We start from the raw sequence: 7,052 nt of genomic DNA on the forward strand, positions 1-7,052 counted from the left end.
GAACCGGCGGGAAAGGGTGGGAACGACGGCCGTACCTGTGTGCCGGGGCATGGAACCGGCGGGAAAGGGTGGGAACGACGGCCGAACCTGTGTGCCGGGGCATGGAACCGGCGGGAAAGGGTGGGAACGACAGCCGTACCTGCGCCGGGGCATGGAACCGGCGTGAAAGAAAGGAAGCTGCACCTGTGTGTGAGGGATGGACGCGGCGGGAAAGGGTGGAGCGACAGTGGTAGTGCGCCGCGGGATGGACCACGCCGCCGCCATCAACCGAAACGGCGGAGCCCCGCCCCCGGCACGGAATCTCCCATGGCCCGGTGGCAGTGTCCGGATGGGACACTGGTCCCTGCGCGCCACAAAATACAGGCAAGCGGGAAAGGCACCAGCTCAGCAGGCAGAGTGACTCCGGGAATTGGAGAGTTTTGCTGTCCTTTATTCCATCTGGAACGCACCGCCAGGTCCCACCAGGCTCCGTCCCCGCGCCGCCCCGCGCGCCACTCGGATGGTCGGCACCCCGCGCCCGTATCCAGGAGACGGGGCCGGACGCCGGAAGCAAAGCGGAGCCCCATTGGGCCAAGCGGCGCCTACGTCAGGGCGGGACCACCGGGCGGCGACCGCGGGGGGGAAGGGAGTTCCCGGATGTTGGTGTGGGCAGCTCCAGGGGCTGGCGTGTCCCTCGGGAAAGGTCCGGGTGCTGCCGGCAGCGTGGGTTGGTGGCATTTGTTCAACCTTCGTAGTCAAAACAGCACGTAGCGTCCTCAGCCATACCATGGCCATCTGCAAACGCCTAATTGAGAAACATTTTTCTTTTGACAGAATTTAGTCCTTGAAACAAGCGTTTTCTATGTTTAACAATAACGTGGGGGTTTCACTTGTTTTTTTCATCCTATGGTGATCTGGTTTTCTTTTTCCTTTTTTGCTTGTCTGGTGTTGGTTTTGTAAGGCCCTTGAAAAATCCAAGTATCCTTTTCTCTTGGGCAACTGGAACGGTAGTGACAGGACAAGGGCCTTCAAACTGAAAGACAGTAGATTTGGATTAGATACTAGGGAAAAAAATCTTTGCTGTGAGGGTGGTGAGGCACTGGCACAGGTTGCCCAGAGAAGTTGTGGATGTTCCATCCCTGGAATTGTTCAAGGCCAGGTTGGATGGGGCTCTGAGCAACCTGGTCTTGTGAAAGGTTGGGCATGGCAGGGGGTTGGAACTTGATGGTCTTTGGGGTCCCTTCCAACTCAAACCATTCTATGATTCTAACAAAACATTTAAAAACATTTGCTCTAGAGCAAGCTGTAAAGAATTCTGTTTTTTCTCATTGTCTCACCTTTATTTTGACCTCCTAACAGATTTGAACCTATTGATCCATTTCAACCAAATTTGATACAAAGAAGTAGAACACGTACAGGAAGGATTCAATGTTTCTTCTAGGCAGCATGATAACAGATGGTCAGGTTTTTTACTCCCACGCTCGAGAAGATTTCAGTATGAATTTAAACCCCTGTAATCCTGAAAAGGGGGAAAAACCACCCCCCGAACCCCTCTTTATTGTTGACAAAAAACTCAACATGAGCTGGCAGTGCGGGCTTGCATCCCAGAAAGCCTGCATCAGAAGGAACGTGGCCAGCAGGGTGAGGGATGATGATTCTGTCCCTCTACACTCTGTTCTCATGACACCCTACCTGGAGTACTGCATCCAGCTCTGGTGCCTCCAAAATAAGAAGGACATGGAACTGTTGGAGGAAGTCCAGAGGAGGCCATGAAGTGATAAGGGGACTGGAGCACCTCCCCTATGAAAACAGGTTGAGAAAACTGAGGCTCTGTCCCATTTTACACTGTAAGTTTTCAGTAATTGCAGAGGTGACTTGTAATTATCCATGAAGCTACAGCTTTGAAGCTGCACAAGTAAGATAATTTTTCCATTTTTTTTAATGTAAATGAGTAGTCAACTGGATATAAATAAACCAAATGCGTAAGTAGACATCACTTTCTTTTAAGAAGCACAAGAAAAGTATGCTTTGAAGAGGGATTTATTTAGATTTTAGAAAAATGTGTATTTTATCTTTGGTTGTGATAAGGATGACTGATGTAAAGAAGAAGGAATAGAGTATTAGCTCAGCTGCACACAAGTCCCAGCAGCAGTTCAATGCCACATCTTAGAAAAGTCAATTTCATTGTCCCTGTCCAAGAAGATAAAACTAAGTCACAATAACTATCAAGTTACTGTCTTTTTTGCAAGATTTCTCATGTTTCATCCTATGTACACTTTCTGTTAAATTAGTCCAGGTTAGGGATTTTTTTATGTAAAGGGGCAAAATACCCCATTTTGGGGGAGTGGGATTGTATGAACTTCAACATTAATAAAGTTTGTTGAAATCTTCATATAATAGTGGCAATAGCACTACAAAATATACAGAGAGAAACACTAAAAACCAATATTTTGTAACAATTGAACCAGAGGTTTATAGCTTTTGAAATTAAATGTCTCCATGATAAAAAATTTTCAGTATAATTAAAGGCAGACATAGGGAGACATGTTGACTTATGCCACTTTTTTTTTTTTACAACCCCTCTTAATTAGGAACTGTGGGCACTTTTTTATTGTTGATACATATTTCATTACATGTCTGTATGTTTCTTATGATCTGGGTGCACAGTTTCAATATACTCCAGATGGGAAATTTTCCCTTTGATTTGGTGTAAGAATGGAGGATTCTCTCTTCAAACATGTTGCTTCAGGTATGAGAGTTATCTTGCAGAAATAAAGTAAATACAAATACAGATCAGAGTTGTAATTATAAGACTCTTATCTTTGGCCTTTTACTTACTGTTTCAGTCTGTTACTCCTTTATTCTGTTACCAAACATGACTTCAAGCATTGTACTCAACTGGAGTGAACTTTTCTGTGGGAATACTTTCAACATTCAAGAACGGAATGCAAAATATTCTCTGTGCTGTTTGCACCATTTCAATACTCTTAGCAATCTGTGCAGCAAACTCAGCCTTGCTATTTGCATGGCTATTAGACGGGACAGTCAGATGTAATCAAATTCTTGTTCTCAAATAAATATATGATCTAATTTAAGGCAAACTGAGATCTTGTGACTGCAAGCACATAGTTCAGGCATGCTTAAACACTTCACTGCTCTACCCTCAATGGGTACTGCGTAAGCCTCTGACATTTTGCCTGGTTCTCAAAAGCCTGACCAATAGCCTGTAATTTTAAGGTGTGTTTCCATGTTTTGTAAGATCTGTTCTTCAGTCTGCTCTAATGCCTATTGAAAATGCTACACAGTTCTGTTTTATTTTGCCATATGTACTAGCTTTTTTTTCCCCCCCAGATATCATGATTACTCATGCTCTATCCCATCTTGTTGGTACACGGTGTTTATTTCTATTCCAGACTGACCCCATTCTCAAGAGAATTTCTATTCTCGGCAAGTAGGGTATGATGATTCAGTTACTCAAATAAAATACTTTTATGTTCCATTTGTCTTGACAGTACTGTCATTCCTGGGAAGTACATAGAGCCACTTTTCTGGTGTTGACCTTTTTGGCAGAATGGTGAACATGGGCACATCTTGTGCTTTTTATTTTCAGATTCTTTTCCAACATCCTCTTGAAACTGGCACGTATTTTCATCATTTGAGTGAAACTTTGTTCTTCTTTATTTTTATATTTCTCTGGTAACATTAATATGTGATTATGGTATTACGATTTTGATATGATATTGTGATATTATGATTTTGTCACCTTGGTTTTTTGGTACAACTCTGTTGTACTTACTGGTCCATCTCGAATTCATTAAATAAATTCAGACATTACTGTTTTAGTATCATATCTTTCTGATATTTGGGAATAGCAATGACCTTTCAAATTCTTTAGTGCTTTCTGGGATTTGTGTTTGAAAATATGTTTTTTCAATCAAAGAGTTGGCCTTTACACTTTTGAAACATCGTTGCAAAACAGTTTGTGGCTTTTTTCACTGGTGAGGCAAAAAATCTACTAGTGGTTTCTTGTACAGTAACAGGGCTCCAAATCCCACCTCACTGGATCAGCTTGCAAGGTCACCAATACTACATGTATGCTGTGCTTCTGTTTCCTCTTCCTCTGTTATGGTCTCGATGCTTTGCATATATCTAAGGCTGGAAAAAGATGTGATGAGATATGCTGAACATTTTAATATTTTCTGAGCTAATAGCTTTAAAGGTTGGCATATTAGAAGGTATTTTTATTTCCCCAAATCATTGGGTTCCCCTGGGAAGTCAGCAACTGCTCTGTATATGATACTGCAGTCAGGACCAACTTCCTGTTTGTTTGTATTAACTGCTAGGAGATGAGGTTAATTGTAATGGATTACCACAGTTTCTGCCAGGCATTTCTCATGTCACATTCCTGAGTATAATCAGCTCTGATAGTGGCTTTGTGAGCCTGGCTGGCAGAGCTGATACTCTTCTGCTGTAAGGTTCACAACTAACAGCATTTTCAATACCTAAGCCCTCTTGCTGGCTTCCAAAATATGATGATGACTGTCTTGCTGAGACGGGAAAGTTGAATAGGCCTTGTCAATATTTTACTTTTTCAGTGACTATCATTCTTCTTACATAATTTTGAGATTGTAAAATTATTAATTTTTGTGTGCATTTCAATATTCAAACTATTCCTTGTTCTAATGCAATAGATAGTGTGTAAAGCATGCTATGCTGGCTGACCTATTTTCATCTGTTCTAGGTATAACATGTCAGGAGAACATCCCATTTTCTTCAATTACATCCAACAGTTTGTACTCACACAAGAGTCATGCTTTTTTATCACATATACAAATTCACTGTTTCAGCTGCAAGTAGTGGCTTTTATATTGCATATTCTGAAGATTCAGGCTGTATACTCAGGATATCTTTTGCATTCTGATTAAAATTCACAATGTCAAAAGTATTATCAGCATTTCATAGTGTAATTTTCATTTGATTTCACTTGATTACGTGGGTTTTTTCCTTTTCTTGCAAAATGCATGCCTGGCACATTTATCATTATCCCACTATCTTGCATTTAATTTCCTCTTTGTTTGTGTACTTGACTTCGCTTCTAATGCTAATCTGAGCTTTACAAACTATTTATTCCAACTTGCATCTCATTAATGCAAAATATGTGCAAAACCTCATCCTCTGAGTCACTGTTTGCCTCCTTTTTGTGTTTTTTTTTTTTTAAACTGTAAGATCTGGAATAATCCTTCTTTTGCCATAATTATTATTTATGATCTACCATGCAAGAATTTTTTAATGAGTTTTCTCCTTAATATCTTTTAATCTTCAATTTACTTCTCTCCTCAGCTTGTGTTTATGCTTTAGCTGGTCCATAAAGTTACTTTTTATTTTATTTTTATTTGGCCTCTCATTTTCCATGTGTTCTTGCTCAAATCAGTGTCAGCTCTCCTTAGGTCACAGTCACAATAACACTTCCGGGCCATTCCATAAACTGGTACTGCTCCTGAAAGATGCAGCCCCTATACAGGAAAGAAATTTCCAGCAGAGATGCAGTTGAAGAAGGGGAAGGCATTGGTGCTGCCCAATGCTAGCTGAAGGAAGCAGAGAGTTCTGAACAAGAAAAGCTTTTCTGCTGATTTGATTCTTTCTGCAAAGGCAGCATTGCATAACTTCTTGTAAAACAAAACAAATAAACAAAAAAACCCCTCGAAACAAACAAAACCTCCAAATATGAACCCAGAAAAAATCAGTCAAAAGTACTTATATTTTAAATTTTCACATGCTCAGTGAGACAAATTGTAAGAATCTGTGTGTTTTGATATTCAGGTAAAAGCAATGACAGCTTTACAAAAACACCATTTATACGACAAAAGATGTTGTACAGGCAGCGTTATGCAGGCACTTCATAGATCTTTTTAAAGGACTTGCAACATTACTTAGTTCATGCTGATATAAAGTGTGAGAAATGGGGCCAGTAACACTAGGTACCAGAAGGAAGAACAAAAAGAGAAAGCACTGCAACTCCTTTCTTCTTAACTCGATGACAGCTAGTCAGAAACACCGGGTATATTTTATTGGGGTTTTTTTTCTCTCCAAACACTTGTTAATACCCACTGGAATTAGTTTGTTCTCCAAGATTAAAATTGTTTACCCCACAATCACAGCTGAAATTGGAGTCTTCAGCTGGCAAACTAACCAGAGATTTCTCAAACTGGTTTCCAATGCTTTTAAAGCAAGATTGTATTCTTTGCTTTACAGGGCCTATAAAAGAGGTTCTAGGGACAGCGAGTGAGGAATACGCAAGAAAAACAACAGCATACTCACTGAAAAGTACATTTGAATGGTGCTGTATTTTAGCAGGGCGGAAATAAAGTCTCTTCTAGAGATATAATCAAGGAAGCAAAATTGAGAATAAATATAATATTATCATGGGATAATAAGAAGAGAGAGGAGAGGAAGAAGATAATGAAAACGTAAAGAGAGCAGAGAAATCTAGGAAACTTTGAAAGTATTTGGTTACCGTGTCAATTGCCAGCTTTGGAATTATTAGGTGGATAAATTGAGCTGGTGATAGAAATGCAGTGGAGTATGCTTATGTGTGCTATAGCACCACATGACCAAAAAATCATCAGGAGGATTTGGCACAGCACCACCAATTAATTGCTACCATGCCCTATGACCTGTATACAAATGCACACCTTGCATGCAAGGGCCTGGCAATCCCACAGCCCCAAGTTCTCTTTTCTACATACTGTGTTTGGATGTAAATAGTGCATGTCATTGCCATTTCTCACACTGTGAAGGACTTCTGCTTGCTTTAACAAGAGTCTTTTCAGTCTCAGAAGTACATCTCAAATCCTTGTTCCTTACTGTTGGGGTTTTAGTTTAGTCTTAGTTTTTTTTCCTGTTAAAGGAATTTTCTCCCATATGCATGTTGCTAGGGGACAAATAGCTATACTTAAGAAAGACAAAAAGGGGAGTGGGGCGGGCCTGGCTACTCCTTTGTCTACACCTGGGTGTGGGGTCAGTTCGCTCTGAGCGTCCGGAGAGAGAAGCTGCAGAGAAAGGAGCTGCTGCTT

At 40.9% G+C, this 7,052-nt stretch overlaps 1 protein-coding gene across 10 annotated transcripts in view; it reads right to left on the reverse strand.

The window, feature by feature from the left end:
* The window catches only part of ULK4 (unc-51 like kinase 4), a 252,965-nt gene extending 252,436 nt beyond the window's left edge, over positions 1-529 (reverse strand). For 5 of the 10 annotated variants that reach the window (XM_042044411.1, XM_042044412.1, XM_042044409.1 and 2 more), the window contains exon 1: positions 88-172. The gene's annotated coding sequence lies outside the window, so the exon portion shown is untranslated. Of the gene's footprint in view, positions 1-35; positions 227-449 lie in introns of those variants that run through there. The other 5 variants (XM_042044406.1, XM_042044404.1, XM_042044405.1 and 2 more) reach the window with 5 other exon arrangements.
* Positions 530-7,052: the final 6,523 nt, after the last annotated feature.

This window comes from Corvus kubaryi, unplaced genomic scaffold, assembly GCF_017639235.1.
Source record: "Corvus kubaryi isolate FWS band 111438036 unplaced genomic scaffold, C.kubaryi_AGA036_p1.0 37398, whole genome shotgun sequence".
In the NCBI taxonomy this organism is placed as follows: domain Eukaryota; kingdom Metazoa; phylum Chordata; class Aves; order Passeriformes; family Corvidae; genus Corvus; species Corvus kubaryi.